This window comes from Candoia aspera, chromosome 5 (genome assembly GCF_035149785.1).
Source record: "Candoia aspera isolate rCanAsp1 chromosome 5, rCanAsp1.hap2, whole genome shotgun sequence".
Classification (NCBI taxonomy): Eukaryota; Metazoa; Chordata; class Lepidosauria; order Squamata; family Boidae; genus Candoia; species Candoia aspera.
Window position 1 is genome coordinate 24,138,346 of NC_086157.1, and position 20,085 is coordinate 24,158,430.

The window sequence follows — 20,085 nt, forward strand, 5'->3', positions numbered from 1 at the left end:
ATCTATAGAATCTTAACTGTGTCTTTCAGAGACAGGTGATGATATTGTTTAAGTTGTGTGTGCATCTACTTTCCAGCTCAGATAGCAGGATTTTAATTCCTATAATGAATTGAGTTTCTGAATGCTAATGAGTCAGGTTTACCTTTAGATGGGATCTTTTTTCTTGCCCAGATTGTGAAATTGTCTGACAGTGTTTGTACAGAAGTGACATAAGATATGTACCAAGTCTAGCAATCTATTTATTTTTTGAACAAATATTAGTGAGCAACTGTTTTGTTCAGTTCCCTTAGGTCTCAAACATGCAGCTTCCTCTTATCCTCCTATTAGACAACTATTGACATTTGATTAACAACAGTCCTTTCTCTCGCTTCCATTAGTACCTCTGTGCATTGTGCTGGGATTTTTCTCATTTTCCCCTGTCCACTTGGGCAAATATTCTCCTTCCCCAATGCTTACTCTCTCTGACTGTGTATGGAAATGGAAAGCCTCCACACACATGCAGCTTGATTGCTACAAAACATGCATGATTCTTTGTTAGAAATCTATTCACTGGTTAAAAACCTGAAGTTCCACCAAGTTACATTAAAGTTTTTGCTTGTTTGCTTGCTTGCAAATATCTCCTAGTTAATCTATTGCTAATACCAATGAAAAACTTGGTCCAGCTGACCAGATAAAAATAGTAATGTCACATTTTTGCTTTGAATTACATAGCAGGCAAATAAACAGTTATGGTCCCTGTTTACAAAATATGACTGCATCTGGAAGCACCTGTTCAGATTTTTCATAATGCATCAGTGTGAATAGAATAGAATTTTTATTACAGTCACTGACCAGAATGCATCAGAGTGTCATTGTGCTGGTGTTCCACTTGTAGAATAAAGCTTTGCCATGTCCATCCTGCTGTAATCCTGTGTGTTATGCTTAAAGTTTGGATAATTCCAGAAAACTGAAATTGTGAAGAGTATTGTAAATTGGGGGAGGTGGTTGGAATACAAAAAGACACTTGGTTTTGCTTACACTAGAGCTCAGAAGAATCCATAATCCACCTGGCATGCTGAGTATCAATTACAGCATAAGAAGTCTTTAGCCAACCATAGACTGAATTCTAAGGGCTCGATCTAGATTAAGTTAACTGACTGAAATGGGAATTAAAAACTCATGACAATTTTGCCCTATTTATTTCAAAGGCATCCATATTCAAATAACTTAAACTACAGCAGATGTGCTGTCAGGAACTAACCCTAACTCAAAGATTTTTTTCTGAAAAGAGGGGCTTCTACAGACAATCACATACCCATTAGAGGTTCTGAGACCTTAGCACTCCAACAACTGTCAGACCTCCCATTTCAGGAAGCCTCACTGGATCTTAGTAACTTCCTTAATAACTCTTCAGACTCAGCTGAGCTGGCTGGTTTTCTTTCCTCATCCTACAACTCTCCAGATGGCAGCAGATCTGATGGGAATCTCTGCTGTCATAGGAACAGCCACCTGGTTGCTAGAAAACCTTATTGTGAAGAACATACTCATGATTACTCAAAAAACAGGGAAGAGACCCAGTTACTGTACAAACAGTAAACTACCAAAGGTGAAAGAGGAAGGAGTGTTGTATCTTCTCTGGCATTTTGTGGAGGTAATAGTGCTAACTCGTAAACTCAGTTTGGGTCCTGGAAAATGTGGCACAAACCAGATACCAAAAGTATGAAGGTTATAATCCAATTGGATAAGAAGTCACGAAACCTTTACACATTTAATTTAGTTCACATACACGTGGATGCTATCACAAAGATTTATATAATATGATCTAGGCTTACACGGTGAGTTAATTTATCTGAAGAGAGATTTTTTTATTATTATGCACCCTGTTTGAAGGGATATTGAAGAAACTAACTGCAAAAATTGTATTCATAACAAGTGTCCTTTTATAAATGTTTGACTTGGCAACGTTCATTTTTTCCAAGTTTTGCTAAAATACTCCAACATGAACATGGCTCATACACTGCAATAAGCTGCAGTTTGTTTAATCATCGTTTGTTGAGTAAGCCACAGTTGGCTGCCTTCATGATCGTAATGAGCTATAAATGATTATTTGAAATTATTGATTATTTGAAATTATAATGCATGGATTCACAGTAGACTAAACTAAACCAAAACAAGCTGTATAAGTGCAATGTGTGAACCCAAATGTGTATATGTGTATGCAGTTTAGCATTATCTGTCCCTTGGCTAACCACACAGAATAATTTATTCAAAGACAGAATATACATCTTCAAAATTATCTGTGATTACCCTTCAGAAAAATTCCAAGTTCTATCAGTCTCTCTGTTTTGGCATGTTAGAGAGTATATAAAGATTATGGACAGGAAAGGTGGGGATAAAAACCCAAACTGTTACTTCTGGGAGCCTCACTCGCAGTGAAGAGGAAGATTATAGGGCTGTTTTGGAGGCTATGGTAGTGGGTAGAATCTTTCATTAACCTAGATAGTAATTCAAGGCAGGATAGTGAAGGCACCAGACTGAGAAAGGCTGAAATAGCATGCTAAATCCCTCCCTCCCTCACACATACACCTTTCTCTCATAGGTGATTAAGTTCGTAGTGCAAGCTTCCATCTGCAGTTAGTAGTGCAGTTCCACAAGGACTATATTGTATGGTTCAAATGTGGAAAGGCATCTCTTCCTTGAGTCAGAAGCAATCCAATAGACATTTGATGGACCCTGTCTTGAGTAGATGATCTGGATTTGAATCCAGCAATGCCAAAAGGTAAACAAGCTTCAGCACTATGCTCAGGTTCGATCCACAGTGCAAGCCCAGAAGAGCAGGAGCTGAGCAGCCTCAAGTTACAATCTTCTGGTCCATTGTTATGGAACTGGCTTGGTCCCCTGAGGAATCAACCCCCTGCATGACATAGATTTCCAGGCTTGTGTAACCTCAACAACATAAGCAACCTTCTCAGAGGGACCTCTCAAAAGGGAGAGGGCTTCATGCTGTAGAATGTGATTTGTCAAAAGGAGCTAATATTCTGTCTCATAGGAAGGAGCAAAGCCGGCTCCCTGCAGTGGCTTTTTCCCCTGTTCAGTGAAAGATGCCAGGTTGGTCTTCCATTTGATACCATGTTCTTGGGAGTGAGAGGTTACAGTCTCCTAGGCCCCTTATTCTTTTGGCCAGAATGTTAGTTTGGCGAGCTTTAAGACTTTTCTTAAAAAGCTAGCCAGTTACAATGGAGATGGCATATGAGGAGGGATAAAGAGACCAATTAACCAATTTTTCTTGTCTATTCTCACATACCCAGACATGTTCTGTACAATCCCCAGTTTTGATGTATTATTTTAATTAATCCAAGTCTCTGATTTCTGGGGGGAGAAAAAGCAGGTTAGCAAATGTAACAATGCTCGGGAGTTTCTTTATCGTAAAAGACACATAATTTCAACCATTTAATAAGGTAGATTTATTCTGGGTAGTTTAGTTTGCCCATGCACTCAAGCAACCCTCCCCAAAGACAACATTAAAAATGTGATTAGTTAGCTGCCATCAATAACACAAAATAGAAAAACACTCTCTGAAGGGACAGCTTAGTGGAGGGCACTGCACAGTGTGTAGTAAAAATATATAGCCTAATAAGTTTACATTTGCAGGCTCATTTGTTAAAACTCTTGAATTTCTAATTTGTGTCTGAAAGATAAATGGATGGCGCCTCAGTAAAGTGTGAGATTAATACTGATAGATGGGGATTCAGTTTTTTGCTAGGCTCTGACTTCCATGCTACCCAGTAGGCAGTTTAGGGGGGAAACCAGATGTAAATAAAAAGGACAGGCATTATTTACATTGGTCAAGACCAATTAGTTGGAATATTTTCTTTGCAACTTTATAACAGCAATGTAAATTACCTTTATCTAATTATTATTTTAGAACATTTGGTAATCAAGTATTTGGCTACCATAAAGTCCACTAAAAGGATTGAAGTCATCAGGTGTTGTTGTTGTTGTTGTTTTGAGAGCAAAATGTTCTTTTGGGGTACTTTTGGGAGGAAGATATAGAGCAGGCAGGACCAGAAAGATAAAGTAGTTAAAATCAGCCCAATTATGTTCAATCTCTTGATCAATAGGTGTAACTAAAAAGGATATATGATAACATAATCAAAACTTTAAAGAATTTATGTGAAGTTTGCCTTTTAAACAAGTATAAATTAGGAAATACTCTAAATGAGGAAATACATACAGCTTTTATAGAAAAAGCTGTATGTCAGGAAACCACTATAAATACTGGTATCCTAGTCTTTTTCTGTTGGGTTCAGGATGTCAGCCCCATATCACTGAAGGTATATTAAACAGAATAAATTATTCAACAAGATTAACAGATTAATGGGGATTTGAATTCATGTCTCTCCAGTCTAAAGCCAATGTCCTATTTTATATTGGTTTTCTAGGGAAAACTATAGAAAGGAAGCTGCATCTGTATTTTGTATTTTAGATGAATGGTAGTCTGCTTATGAGAAGGCTGGGTCATGCAGGTTTATAAACTTGTCTAACAAACCAGTTTGAAGAAATCTGAATATTTGAGCCATACTTCCCACTTATCTCTTCTGTCTCATCCATAGGTCATGACTCTAAAGGTCAGAATTCTGCTGCTTTATTTAGGGCAACTCAAACGTTGATGTTCTTGTTACAAATCGCCTTGAAGACAGAATCCCTCCTAATGTAAGCAGTCACAAATTAGGTTGAGTTCCTGAGGTTTAATTTCTCAGACAATGCCTCTGACTTTTATTTTACAGTACTTGGGAAGCATGATGGATTCAGGCAATCTGATTAAAATGTTCCAACTTCCTTTGGCATATATTTTGAATACTGGTCTTCATTTTTGCATTGCATTGCAAAATACATTGCAAGGATATTCCCTGGAAAATAATTTCTTCTTAATTAAGAAAGCACTAACATGAATGAGCAAGAAGAATTGTATGGTGGCCATTAATAAATGGTGAACAATTGTAATTATACAAAAGAGAGAATGAAGGGATTTTATTTCATATCTTGAAACTGCTTACGGATTTCTGATAGCTGCATCACTCAACAAGAGAGATTTGGTTAAGTACTTTTCATGCTTCCAGGCAAGGCTTTTTATACTGTACTCACTCTACTTCTTCCACAGAATTTTATGCATGGTCCAGTTAATATTTTGTGTTCATGATGCATATGACAATATTCGTATTTCTTTGATTTTTCTTTCAGAAAGGAAGACAATATCACAGTATGTGGAAGTACTTTTTTTTTTTTTTTTGTATAAGAATTCCCCTTAGTTTTAGGTCATCCTGCACTGGCAAAAAAAAAGTTCTATGGCTATTTTTATTTAAATATTTCCATTCAAAATATCAGAAGGCATTTTGCAAATGTTTATGGCATCCATATTTCAGAATAAAACATTAAAGTTTGGTGGTGGTGGGGGGGCAGACTTTTAGATTTCACAGTGTAAAGGCAGATATATTCCCAATGTAACTACATCAGGTTGGCCCATTTAAAACAGTAGGTATAAAATCCTTTTCTGTGGTGTACCCATACAAGAGCATACTTAATTTTCATAATTTGCCTTTTGAAGCAAAATCTCTATTTTTATTGAGGAGGTGGTGGTGGTGGTGGTAATTGCTACTGCTGCTGCTCTAAAGGAATACTGTATGTCAGGATTTTTCTCCTCCCAAATTAAAAGTGATCCAAGGAGTGGTTTGCAGCAAAGTTTGCTGAATCTACCGCATTTTGTTTCAAAAAGAACATTTATCTGTTACAGCATACTATAAAAAATGTTCTGGATTATGCCTCACAGTTTTATCAGCATGAACTGTATGTGACACTTTTCTTTAAACTTAAAAAAGTATTTTTCTTTCAGCTTATTGACCTTTGTTTTAAAATTAAATTGCCTTAATATTTCAGTAAATTAAAGGTTTAGATTCAGTTCCATGGATCACACTCAGCTGGATCAAAGCCTAATTCAACTCTCTTGAATGAATGTACAAGGCAGGGTTTCTCACCCACAATTTTTTTCATGTATATTTCATAGAATATGTGATTTCTGTGCCTCCATCTGTTGCAAAGCAATGTGATATCTGTTTACAAGGTACAGTACATGATTAAGGTGTTAGAAAAGTGCCCAAATGAGAAAAACTTCCTTGTAATGGAAAGGACAAATTGACTCCATAACTGCCCATTGGATCAAGAGCCACTTAGTAATAGCACAATTTTCTCTTCAGCAAAAACAGAAAGAAGGAACACTCTGCTCTCAGGTAGGACCAAAACAATTCATCTCTTCATCTTCTACTTTTTCTCTTCAGTTTGCTCTGTGTGTTTGAGTGAGTGTGAGTGTGTGTGTGTGTGAGAGAGAGAGAGAGAGAAAGAAGCCTAGGGACAAAGCCTGCATTTATATGTTGAATTATGTATAGCACTTAGTCCATCTAAATGCTCTAGCAAAAAAATGTCTTTCTGCCTTTGTTTAATACTGTTAACGAACAACACAGAATCAGAGATATAGGTTCAAATCTATCCATATCAACCTTTTATATACATGGGTGCCATGACTCTTGATACATCCTCTATCTAAAAATTAGTAATATATACTGGATGAGTTACTTTGTGGGTGCTCTACCATTTGGGAAAAAGGCAAAAATCTTAGATCGACATATGTAAGAGATCCAAGTTGGTTGAGTCTTATGATGCAATAGCAGAAATAGAAAACAAGTATTTCAGGAAGACAGGTTCTAACATGCCTCCTTTGCTGTATTATTGTTTGTCTATTTACTGGTCTGGTGATGTTATACTCCACATTAGAAAGCAAAAAGAAAATAAACAAGTTGTTTAAATTCATATTAAAGCAAGGAAACCTCATAGGCATATTGGCTGCTATCTGTAAATGGGTATATCTCTACCATATAACTGGAGTTCTACCTGAAGTTATCCCTGAACTCCATTGTGAAAAGGAAATTAATTGCCAGGCCTTTCTTTGTGGGGCTCTTCTGCAATAAGCATAATTGACTTTGCCTGGTAATCAATAGAACAATTAGCAAGCAAATAGAATCATTAAGAAGCAATTCCTTCATTTGCACATAAATTCCCATTCACAGGCTTAATATTGCTACCTCCAGTATGCATTTGGAAAAGCCCTACTGTTAGGTTTATATTCCTAAAACTGCTGAATGGAGATGTTGCTACCCTTCAGGCCATGGTCACATATGTTTGCCAATATGTATCACCTCTTCTTAAAGAGTACCACAGAAACTTCCATAACACATTCTTCAACTGCCTCACCACAGACTGAAATATTGGCATAAAGCTGAGAGACTTCACAAAGAGAAACATCCAGCATTTGTAAAGGTAATGGCCTCAAAGAATAGACTGAGGATCAACACAACCTGAGATATGGGGTCCCACCTGTGCCTGTTGAGTGGCACACTGATACCAATCTTTCCATATAAGGCCAACTAATGGATTGCCTGTTGTTTGTTGTTTAACTTTCAAGTATCCAGATGTGGAGTTCTTCCAAGTCATGACATCCTGAAAGAATCAGTCTGCAGGAGGCCCACTGCCACCCCTGTCTCCTGTAGGAGCTTACTATCTCCATCAGAGTGAATGGAATTAAAAATGGGATGAAACTAAAATGTGGGAATTTCTAAGAGTTGTATGGGACTAATAGTAATACACCAAGAAGTACAATATATATATATATATATATTAATGTTAGTGTTTGAGAAAAAAAATGATGAAAAGTCATAAATACTGTGGGAGTGTTGGAAAAAGGTAAGGCTGTAGTTGTAATGTTAAACTGGTGTAACTGAGAATAATTGGGAAATTATACTGAGAATGTTAAAGTGGTGTAACTGGAATAATTGGGGAAAAGTCATTATTGTTCCCCTATACAGTGGAAAAGATAGCAAGAAACAACGGAAACTGCAAAAAGGTTGCCTTAGATGTGCCTGGGAAGGTGTTTTGTAGAATTCTGATTGAAATGGCATGAAAGGTGACATTGAGGAAAATTTGGGAAGAACAATTTGGCTTTTTGGGTGGGGTGCAGGCCAGATCATTGATGTAGAAATCCAAGAAAGAATGTTTATTATATTTTTGCTGATTTAGTGACAGCACATGGTAAGGAGAATAGACCTGAATAATGGAATATTTTCCATGACTATAAATGTGGTAAGCATGTGTAAGAATAAATGGAATGCTTAGCAAATGGTTAAATGCTAAGCAGGCAACAGACAAGGATGTGTGATGTCCCCTTGGTTATTTATTGTGTTTGTAGATAAATGTACTGTATAAGGGGTGCTTGTGGTAATGTTAAAGGTATGTTGATTGGGGACATGAATGAACAAATGCTATTTTTATCCAGGTGATGCTTTGTTGTTGGCTAAGAGCCACAAAGATTTCTAAAAAATGTTAGATAGATTGTATGGAGCTGATAAACTGTATGAACTGAAAATTAATCTATCAAAGACCCAGGTTGGTGTGTGAACAATTGCAAATCATATTGTATTTTATTGGTGAAAAATTTGAACAAGGAGATGAGTCTGTTTACTTTGATAGTGTGTATGATTACTAAAAATGGAAAAAAATAATGAAGAAATTTAAGGAAATGTAAATGTTTGATAGAAAATAGTGGGTCTGTTCTGAGGAATGAAAATAAGTAAAATGGCTTGGTGTGTAAGTATGCTTCTACCCACTCTATAAGTTAGAGGTGGGCATGCCAAGATAAAAGCATATTCATAAAAGTGGGACTTGGCTACTTAAGAAATGTAAACAAAAAAGAGATAGGATCAAGAATGCACTATAAATGAATACGGGTTAAGTACAAAAATGAGTGGCTAGTATGGAAAGTACATGGTCCATATAGAGAAAATGAATTATGATTAATTTTTTAAAAGGATGAAATCGACAAGATCTGCCAAAATAGAGATGAGAAGTTTAAAGAACAAAAGAAAATATATGAAGAAGTGTATGGATGTGTTTCAAGCAAGGATGGTTTGTAAGACTAGAAAGGAAGATAGAGTTGTAATGGATAGTGCTGGTGTAAATTAACTATGTTAACTATGTTTCCTTTTCTTAATTCATACCTTCAAATTACTTTGGCTTACTATTTCTTACACCTTTCCTGCATGTTGTATAATGATGTTTACCCCAAAAAGAAACTATTGTGTGATAGTTATGTATGTATGCAACAAGCTTAAACAAACTGATATATGTGTGCATTATCACTATAATACAATACAGAATTCTGTCTGTCTGTTCTATAAACAATGTAACACTAAACACACACTCTACCCACTCATCTGGAATAGTACTACATGAGTAGCACACAGTAGAGGATTTATGTATTTTGGAAAGTGAAAATTAGGAGAATTAAAATGGGGACTGAAAGAACTGAGATCTGACACAGATATACTAGCAGGATGTGATCAGACAAATAGAAGCATTTCAATGATATATGGACTTCCATATTTAGGATCACACCCAAATTCCCCTACCTCCTATGCAAAGCAAGAAACCCTAAGTTGAAGGGGTTGAGGGGAGAGACAAGACAAGATGAACAGAAAGCAAAAGAATGTCCCATACCAAAATTGCTCTGGTAGACCACATTTAATGAGCTGCAATATCCTGGGAAGCAGCTGCCAAACAGAGTAAACCATACTTGGCTCTAGGGATAAATAACCTGATACAGCATTAAGGCACTTCCTATTTAAATTGCTTAAAATAGTAGTCCATTGTTTTGACCATCCAAGAAAGAGGCATTTCTATGGAGATAAATAGCATTCTTTCCACTTAAAAAAAACCAATACTACCTTGAGAAATCTCTTTGCCTCCCTTTTTCTGATGATGATCTCTCCTAGAACAGTTTATTTTACTTAGCTAATGTAGCAGTGTAAGAACCAGTTTGGTGTGGTAGTTAAGGCATCAGGCTAGAAACCAGGAGTCCGTGAGTTGTAGACATATTTCGGTCATTGACCAATAAAATACATTCTATAAAACAAGCAAAATTATCCCCTAATATCTATAACTGTTGGCAACCATTTATGGGCAAAGCTTACACATAAGGTAGCAGAATTTTGCTACTTTCAAAGGAATACATTTATCTTGGTTGTTTAACAGATAATGTAAGTAAAAATTATCAGAGTGCCCCAGGAATTTAAATAAAGGGGGGGGGGTAATCAACTGGTGCCGAATGTCCCTGTAAAACTGACAATACAAAAGGATGTAGGCCGTGGTTTCTATGGCACCCGTGTCACGGGCAATATCAGGTTTCATATGGGATTTCCTATATATCCCGTCCAAAGCAGATGTGGGGAGGGCATTAATTAGGGCTAGAGATAGGGCTCTCCTAAATTTGGGAACCGTAACAATATAAATACGAAGCTGGTTTGGACACTAGGATTTCGGTTATTGACAAATACACTGTACTATGAGAAAAAGCAGCAATTTCTGTTTGGCCATCTGTGTCTAAGATCCTTTGCCTTACTATTGATCTAGCTTGGCCTGACTTGAAGGCTAAGATGGCATCACTGGAGAAACCATAGAGGCTCAGTCTCTTTTGAACAGCTATTTCCCAGGAAGATTTGAAATTATCTGCCAATATTAGATGGGTCAGTCCACTGGGGTTGTGATATAATTTTAACCACTAGGTAAGGATATTTATCCAGAGATTAGATTCATGTTTACTGACTCCTGCTTCCCATTGAAGTAAAGTATTTGGAACACAGTGGGTAACCTGGAAGATATTTCTTAGAAATTTTGTTTGGATTCTTTCTAAGGCAATCATGTTGTTATATGGTCCCAACTGACCCCTGTATAGCAGTTGTGCTCAGGCTTTAGCTGCAAACAAATGAATTCTAGTCCCACCTTAGGCATGAAGCCAACTGGGTGAGCTTGGGCCAGTGACTCTCTCTCAGCCCTGGGAAGAAGGCAGTGGCAAACCACTTTGAAATCTTGCCAAGAAAACTGCAGGGACTGACTCAAAATCACAAACAAACAAACAAACAAAACTAATGTAGTGTTTGGGAAAAAGATTTTTCCAGTGGGTTCAGAAGCAAGCATGTAGATGACATCTTCACTTGCTTCTTACTTTAGTTATGATTGAAGCTGGGTGTAACGATTGCCTAAACCCAAATACTCAGTCTCACAAGCTCGGGCTTAAAGATAACTGATTTATTAAAGGAATAGTATGCAAATACAGAGAAAGCTGAGAATGAGCAAAAGCGCGCCAAATACAAACTTAAAAGCCTTGCTTGTGAGCAGGTCCCGCCCCGTCGCCCGTCAGGACGCTCCCCCTCCCAGGTGCTGGAAGCCGTTAGACGCGCCTGGGAAAGTAACCTTGAACAGGAGCGCAAACCCAAACATGCATTCCAAGCCCTCAAAACAAGAGAGGGCGAAAGAATGGAAAAACCCCGGGTAAAAGAACACGGAACAGAGAATGACATGTGAAACGTTACAATGTTAACCATACATTAGAATGAGAACATGACATATTGCCCCCCCAAAAGAAATTAGGGAGCCGGTTTGTCAGGATAGGCAGAGTGAAATTGGGCTACGAGACGAGGAGAATGCACGTCTGGAGCAGCAACCCATTCAGGATGAGGGAAATGTTTCCAGCGGATGAGGTATTGTAGAGTGGAGCGGTGGCGTCTGGAATCAAGGATAGATGCCACCTCGAAGTGTTGCTGGTTGTCAATCATGAGGGGAGGTGGAGGAATGGGTTGCGGATGCCAACGGTCCGACGACAGGCAGGGTTTGAGTAAACTACAATGGAAAACAGGATGCAAACGTTTAAGGTTGTGAGGTAAATCAAGTTTAAACGTAACAGGGTTGAGTTGAGCAACAATTGGAAAAGGGCCGACAAATTTAGGACCAAGTTTTTTAGAGGGTTGTGGGGACTTGATAAACTTAGTTGACAAGTAGACTTTATCTCCGACCGCAAAAGATGGTTCCGGGGAACGCTTTGCATCGGCATGGCGTTTGTAGGTAGCCTGGGCATGGTGGAGAGCGAGTAGAATATTAGACCATGAGTCTTTGAGAGAGTCTGCCCAGCCAGCGAGGGTGGCTGGGAGCGGTTGAGGATGAGGAAGTTCAGGAATCGGAACGAATTCACGTCCAAAAACTGTTTTAAAGGGAACTTGACCAGTGGTTTGATGAATGGAATTGTTGTAAGCGACCTCAGCAAATGGGAGTAAGTCGACCCAGTTGTCTTGCTGGTAGTTAACAAAAGCTCTGAGGTATTGTTCCAATGTAGAATTAACCGCCTCTGTAGATCCGTCCGTTTCCGGATGCCAGGCGGTAGAAAGCGATTGTTTTGTACCCAAAAGTTTCAAAAATGCCCGCCAAAATTGTGACGTAAATTGTGTGCCTCTGTCACTCACCAAACGGGCGGGGATACCGTGGAGGCGGTACACGTGGATGAGGAAGAGGCGTGCCAGCTGTTGTGCGGTGGGGATAGAAGCGCATGGGATAAAGTGGGCTTGTTTGGAGAAAAAGTCTTTGACGACCCAAATGACAGTTTTGCGTTGACTAGGGGGTAGATCAACGATAAAATCCATGGAGATATCCTGCCAAGGGACAGATGGAGTGGCCACAGGTTGAAGGAGACCTTGGGGTTTGCCCGGTTTGCGCTTTATCGCCGCACATACAGGGCACGCAGTGACATATTCCTTCAAGTCTTTGAGTAAAGTTGGCCACCAGAATTGGCGGCGAACGAGGTGCAAAGTTTTCACGTAGCCGAAATGCCCAGCTAGCTTGTCATCGTGGCAGCGCTGGAGTATGGTTTTTCGCATTGATTCGGGTACATAGAGACGATCGTTGCGCCAGGCAAGATCATCGGTGAAAGTTAAAATGTGTCTATTGGCTTGCAACCAAGTATCTGTTTTAAGGTGGGAGAGCAACTGTTGTTGCAAATCGGAGGGAATTGACAAGGGAGGCGGGCGGCTGGAAGGCGGAGCGGCTGGAGGCGGAGTTGATTGCGCTCGGGTCTGGCTGCGAGTCACCGCTGCCAAACCTAATTGTTTGTCGGTCCAGACGGTGCCTTGGACCGTTGGCCCTGGGCCAGCATCTTGGGGTCTGCGCGAGAGTGCATCAGCTAAGAAATTTTTCCTGCCTGGTATAAATTTAAGGGTGAAGTCAAAGCGGTTGAAAAACTCAGCCCAGCGCAGCTGTTTGGGACTGAGTTTTCGACTGGTGCTTAAAGCTTCCAGATTTTTATGGTCAGTCCAGACTTCAAAAGGGTTTGAAGTGCCTTCCAATAGGTGTCGCCACGTCTCTAACGCTGTTTTTACAGCAAAAGCCTCCTTTTCCCAAACATGCCATCTTCTCTCTGTTTCCGTGAATTTGCGAGAGAGGTAGGCACAGGGTTTTAAAGCGCCAGATTGGTCAGCTTGTAATAGAATTGCGCCTATGGAAAAATCAGAAGCATCGACTTGTACCACGAAGGGTTTAGAGGGGTTTGGATGCTGTAAAATCGGTTCTGTGGTAAAGATTTGTTTCAGCGCTTCAAACGCTTGCTGACAGGCGGGAGTCCATTTAAGGAGCGCGCCTGGGTTCTTTGAACGTCGCGTATCCCCCTGTCCTTTAGTTTTTAACAGTTCAGTAAGGGGGAGGGCGATTTCCGCAAAATTTTGGGCGAATGTTCGATAGAAATTAGAGAATCCAAGGAAACTCTGTAATTGTCTCCTGGTACGGGGAGGTTCCCATGCCACGATGGCTTCTACTTTTGCAGGGTCCATTTCAATGCCCTGAGCTGAAATCCGGTACCCTAGGTAATCAATTTGCGACTGATGAAAGGTACATTTTGACAGTTTTGCATACAGCTGTGCTTTTTGCAATTTAGCTAGTACCTGACGCACCAGGTGGATATGTTCTGACATGGTTTCAGTATAAATCAATACATCATCCAAATATACCAGTACCCCTTTAAATAGGTGGTCATGCAAGACCTCATTGATTAGTTGCATAAAAACCCCAGGTGCCCCAGATAACCCGAATGGTAAGACTTTATATTGGAAAGCCCCAAGAGGACAGTTGAACGCTGTCTTCCACTCATCCCCTTCCCTTATGCGAATGCGAAAGTAGGCTTCTCTCAAATCCAGTTTTGAAAAGATTTTGCCTCTGGCCAGATGTGATAACATATCTTTGATCAGGGGCAAAGGATATTTATTTAATATTGAGACCGCATTGAGCCCGCGGAAATCGGTACAAAGCCTTAATGACCCATCCTTTTTTGGCCTGAAGAGGACAGGCGCTCCTACCGGGGAATTTGCCGGCTCAATGAAACCTCTAGCTAGATTTTTGTCAATGAACTCCCTTAGCGTGGTAAGCTCTTTGGGAGACATGGGGTATATTTTTGGGTGAGGCAATTTTACATTTGGTAAAAACTCAATGGCACAGTCCGTTTTTCGGTGGGGTGGCAAGCGATCTGCTTCCTTTTCCCCAAATACTTCAGCAAAATCTTGGTACTGATTGGGTAGCCCCTCAAGAGGTTGAAGCGTTTGCACAGTGGTATACGCTACCCCACCACCCTCCATGTCCTCCAGTAGGTCCTTTTCGGGTACTTTGTAAAATCCATCTGCAAACGTCACAGTTCTATGCAGCCAGTTGATAAAAGGGTTTTGCTTCACAAACCAAGGCATCCCCAAGATTACCAGAGGACCCCCCACTGGAGCTACCACAAATGGCAGCTTTTCCTGATGGGAGCCCATCTGCAAGGCGACCAGTCCCGTGGAAAGATTGACTGCTTTCCCTCCCGCCATAGTTCCATCCAATTGGGTGAAAATCATGGGTCTTGGCAAAGGGAACGTGGGCAGTTCCAGAGCCGCTACGACATCAGGGTGCATCAGGGAACGGGAGCAACCCGAGTCTAGCATGGCCCACACTTCCACCGTTTTGGTTTTTGAGCTTAGTTTAACTTTAACAGTCAGTGTGGGGAAGTTTCCACTCACCGAATCATGGTTACGCCCGGTTTCTTCCACCTGCCCTAGGGCGCCCTTCAGGGCAGGTGGTAGGCTTTTCCCGCCGGCTGCTCGAATTGCAACTCTTCCTCCTCTTCACCGAAGGGAAGGTCTGGGGGGTCCAGTTCCGCGAGGGCTGCCTTCAGTTTTCGCGGTGGAGCAGGAGCAGGCGTCTTTACCGCGGGTTTCGTCTGTCGTTCCTCTGGACGGCGTCTTGGGCACGAAGTGGCTCGATGTCCTTCTTTCCCACATCTGAGGCACTGACCCTTGGAGAACCGTTGCTCCCTCTCTTCTTCCCAGGTTTTTGGTTTGGGGCGGCTGGCAAGTCCAGATGTGCGCGCCCCTCTAGCGAGACGTGTTTGTCGAAGCTCCTTGGTATGGGCATAGGTTCGTAGGGCATTTTCTGCGCTTCCCGCCAACTGAATCCACCCATATAGCGTTTTGGGATCGTCTCTGCCTAGCGCCCATCGAAGGATTTCGGGTTCTAGCCCCTGCTTGAACAATTCGATGATTGTTGGCTCAGACCAGTCTTCCACTTTTCCTGCTAAAGCTTTAAACTCCAACGCATATTTAGCAACTGAGAGGGACCCTTGGTAGAGTTTGCGCAGGTCATTTTTGGCCGTTTCTTGAGCTAGGGGGTCTTCGAAATGCTCCTTGAGTGCCCACAAAAATTCATCAAAGTCCTCTAACTCAGTTGCCTCAGCTTGGCATAGTTGCACATACCAATCTGCTGCCCTTCCTCTCAGCTTGTTGGCAATGAAATTGACCTTGCCGTGTTCAGACTGAAAGTTCCGACCCCAATCTTCTATATAATGCTTGGCATTCGTAATAAAGAAGGAGAGCGTTGCGGGATCCCCATCAAACTTCACTCCAAATGGTGGGAAGGTTCTTGCCGGCTCAGCTGGCTGTGGCGGTGCCGCGAATGACAGCGTACGCCGAGCCCCCACAGGTGGTCGATCCCTAGGAGGTCTTGCCTCTCGCTCTCCCCTTTGATGGGCTGATCGAGTCTTACTTCTCCCCCGGGTCGACAGGGTGCTGTGCCTGGGGTACTGTGACGGCTCTTCCTCCCAATCCTCCGGGGTGGGCTCTGCCTCTCTGGGCTGATCCTCTCTGGGTAGATCCTTGAGGATCGTCACTATTAAATCCATTTTATCTTCCAATGCCCTCATACGGGCCGGAGTGACCGGCTCCTCCTGGGGTTGGTTGGTTATCACCACCTTTGGTGACAAGGGGACTTCGTGCTCCCAGGCCAATTGGGGAGACCCCCTCCCCGTGGTTCTTTCCATAACAGATCTCTGTTCACTCCTAAGACTCTCCTGTATGGATGTTAGCAGCTCGTCCAATTGGGTATCTCGCAACTCCCGACGTGCTGCTCTTTGCGCTCTCGAGGTTAGCGCTGGCCGGCTTTTGGCCACCTCCCGCTCTTCTTCGCCTCCCTCACTTATGCGAAGTTGAGGTTCTGTCATCGCTAGCGTTCCCTCTTATCCAAGGATTGGATGGGGCCAGCGGAAAATGAAAAAAAATGATTCTCAGCTTTATGTAACGATTGCCTAAACCCAAATACTCAGTCTCACAAGCTCGGGCTTAAAGATAACTGATTTATTAAAGGAATAGTATGCAAATACAGAGAAAGCTGAGAATGAGCAAAAGCGCGCCAAATACAAACTTAAAAGCCTTGCTTGTGAGCAGGTCCCGCCCCGTCGCCCGTCAGGACGCTCCCCCTCCCAGGTGCTGGAAGCCGTTAGACGCGCCTGGGAAAGTAACCTTGAACAGGAGCGCAAACCCAAACATGCATTCCAAGCCCTCAAAACAAGAGAGGGCGAAAGAATGGAAAAACCCCGGGTAAAAGAACACGGAACAGAGAATGACATGTGAAACGTTACAATGTTAACCATACATTAGAATGAGAACATGACACTGGGATGCATATCTGAGTAATCAGGATAACTTGCCCATATAATTCTTGTACAACTTTACATACAATATTATTTCTGATCAATGTAAATTATATGATTGATGCACAATATGCTATAGAAATAACTCACTAGTAGGATGTATATATCTGATCATTGTATATTAAATCCACAGAAGAATAAATTATTCTAATTTTCTCCTTCTTGTGCCTACTGGCCCTTGCCCTCCAACCCTTTTCAGTGAGTTAAGAAGCTTTGGAAGGATATGGAGAATGTACATAATATAAAATGTTGTGACAAAGAAGCAAAAACTTCCCAATGATGAACTTTCTCAAATATATTTATCCTAGGACATCTATCCAGTTTTGATTGATCTCCCACCTTCTATTAGCCTTTATCCCCATCTCATGCCAGGGAAGATTCCTGATCTTGTACAGTACTTTTGGGGAAGAACACATATACCTTCAGGAAAGCAGAGAATTCCCAGGGCATGTAATTTGGGAGATACTCTCTTGGTCTCTTCAAAGTAAATAGCTACTATGAATTTTACCATATTAAAACTTACTGAACAATTGTGCAAGGAAGCACATCAGAACTTAGTCATACCTGAAAAATAAGAATGCCATAATAAAAATAGGAAAACCACCTAACCTAACACTAAGATTGTGGAGTCTTATGAATGAACCAAGTACATTAATTTCCATTTTAAACTTTACATTTGGAGTCCCAGTAGGGATCAAAGGCATTCTTTAGTTTGATGTAAAGACTTGGTACCAATGAATCTTTTATTCACAAGATAATGGTTACTAATTAAACAGTTTTATTTTAAGCTGCCTCCAAAAATAGTGCACTTTATCATCTCAAGACACAATTACTTCCAGTAAATATATATTGTCACAGGTTAGTACAGTGGGAATGTTGCTTTCTAATTGACTCCTCAACTTTTGGGGAGTTATAAATTGTGGTTTGTTTCTTGCTTAGTAATTATGTTTAAGCTTATTCATATTTCAACAAAGCCGGGTAGCACACAAAACAAGTCAAAGCCTGCTGAATTTAATGGAATGTTGATTATGCTACTGTGAAAGAACACGGGGGGAAAATTGTGGCTGGATATTCTACATTTATAAAAGAGCAGGCATAATGATATAAACCTTCCCCCACCCCCATTCCATGAGGAAAGGGTTTTAACCTTTTGTCCCTATCAGGTTTTTCTAATTGGCATCACCATTTGTGGTGCACTTTGCAGAGCAAAAATACAGATGCCCTATGGAGCAGGAGACAGGGACAGCTGTTTTATTATTGTTCACCTTTTCTATAACAGTTACTCTTACATATATAAACATAGGCAGAAGTGTAAATGAAATAGGAGGTTGACAATGAGCTTCTGATAAACCTAAATGATTTTTTTTATTTTAAGATTAGTTAATTAACATTATGGTCAGTGACCAACATTTTCCGCAATAATTATTATATGTTGTTACAAAGAACAGATGAAAAAGCATGGGTGTTTTCTAAAATCAATAGAAACAAGTGAAACCACTGTGATCCTATGAGTGCAGATAATAAGATACAAAGAAATGTAAATGTTAAAACTAATTAATAGTATTATAGGATTACTTGGCAATAAAAGACTAAAATGTTGTTGTTAGTTGCTGTCGAGTCATAATGCTTATGTCTAAATACTAAGGTGCTGAGCAAGTATGTATTATACATATCTGTCTGTCTCTGTCTGTCTGTCTGTCTGTCTAACTATCTATCTATTGTCAGTGACTGGTTAATACACAAAAGATACCTAAAACGAAGCAGCATAAAAAATACTTTGGGGAAAAAATGAATTGCATATTAATAGGACCCTAAAGTTAAGGGAGTTGTTTCCTATATAAAGTAATGGCAACTGAAATTTTACAACTTTCTTCTATAGACTTTGAGGCTCTTGTCTGACATGGATAAGGTCACCAAGACTTGAGCTAGACTTGAGGGCATCTTTACATTATTTTTATAGCTTTTATAGGCCTCTGGCTTGCGCCCATCTAGTGTCTAATGGAAAGCCAGCCCAAAGTCAATACCTTTTTACCACACCAATATCTCAGCCATCCTAGCCAAACCATCAACTAAACATAGAACACAAATTAGTGGCATTATCAAACTATTATGAATTCTATGTATTTGAATTTGTTTTAAAAGCCTCTTTTCCATCTATCTATGATTACTGGAGGACAAATTCTATTGAGTAAAAGCACATAATCAAACTGAGATTAACATAGCAATGCTACACATGAATACTCCAAAGTAAATTGGGGCATGCTCTCATATAGATGAATATAGCTAAATTGAATGTAAGAATTTAATCTAATTGAACTAATTGGTCATTAAATCATGACTAATCTTATTTCAGTTAACAAACTACTAGCCAGGGAGCAAGGAATCCTGTGTATTAACATTGGGTATCCAGAACTATTTCATATGACAAAATTAGCATGTTGATGATAAGGGGTGGATGGAGCCAGACATAATTTAGCAAGGAATAAAATTTTGGCTACCATTTCTGGGCTGCAAAACTCTAGATGGCCAGTTTTCGGTATCTCTTTGCTGCCATCTCAAGGGTTTTTGCAGCCTGGGTATGGTAGGCTTAGGTAAAATTGTTAGGTCTGTCACATTATTATGTGGGCTAACGCTTACACATGCATTTGCCATTCTACTGTTTAACATTAACATTACTGTTTAACATTCTTAGATGGCTCTGCTATGACTGACATTCTAGCTCTCTCCACAGGGTTGGTATATTTTATAATTTTGTGATAATATTCTTTTAATACTCATTTTATCTTTTTTATAAAGATTGTTTTTATTTATTCACTGTTTTTATCTCATTATTGTACACCGCCCAGAATTGCCTTGTGTCAGATGGGTGGCCATATAAATGCAACAAATAAATAAATAAACAAACTTGCTACCGAGTATAGTTGTTGTTGTTGTTATTCCAAGTAGCAGAATTTGCATATTTAAATGGTAGCCATACATTCCTAAGCATTTCTAAAAGTCAAAGCAGATTTTTTTTTATCCTAGAAAGCAAGTTTTATGGAGTAAGAGGTACAGTTACCTAAGGCTTATTTGCAAGAATTTGTTAGAGCTGCACTAACTTATTCTCCTGTTAGTTAATTAGACAGTTGCTTGCTTGCTTTTCTACCTCTCTGCTTAAACACACTTTTGGTTTAGGCAAA

The 20,085-nt window shown here is 40.1% G+C and overlaps 1 long non-coding RNA gene across 1 annotated transcript; it reads left to right on the forward strand.

The window, feature by feature from the left end:
• Positions 1 to 1,084: 1,084 nt before the first annotated feature.
• LOC134498525 (uncharacterized) lies at positions 1,085 to 17,693 on the forward strand. The gene is made up of 4 exons (XR_010068049.1): positions 1,085 to 1,630; positions 4,593 to 4,692; positions 6,041 to 6,263; positions 17,110 to 17,693. It is a non-coding gene; the product is annotated as an uncharacterized LOC134498525 (long non-coding RNA).
• The last annotated feature ends 2,392 nt before the right edge of the window (positions 17,694 to 20,085 follow it).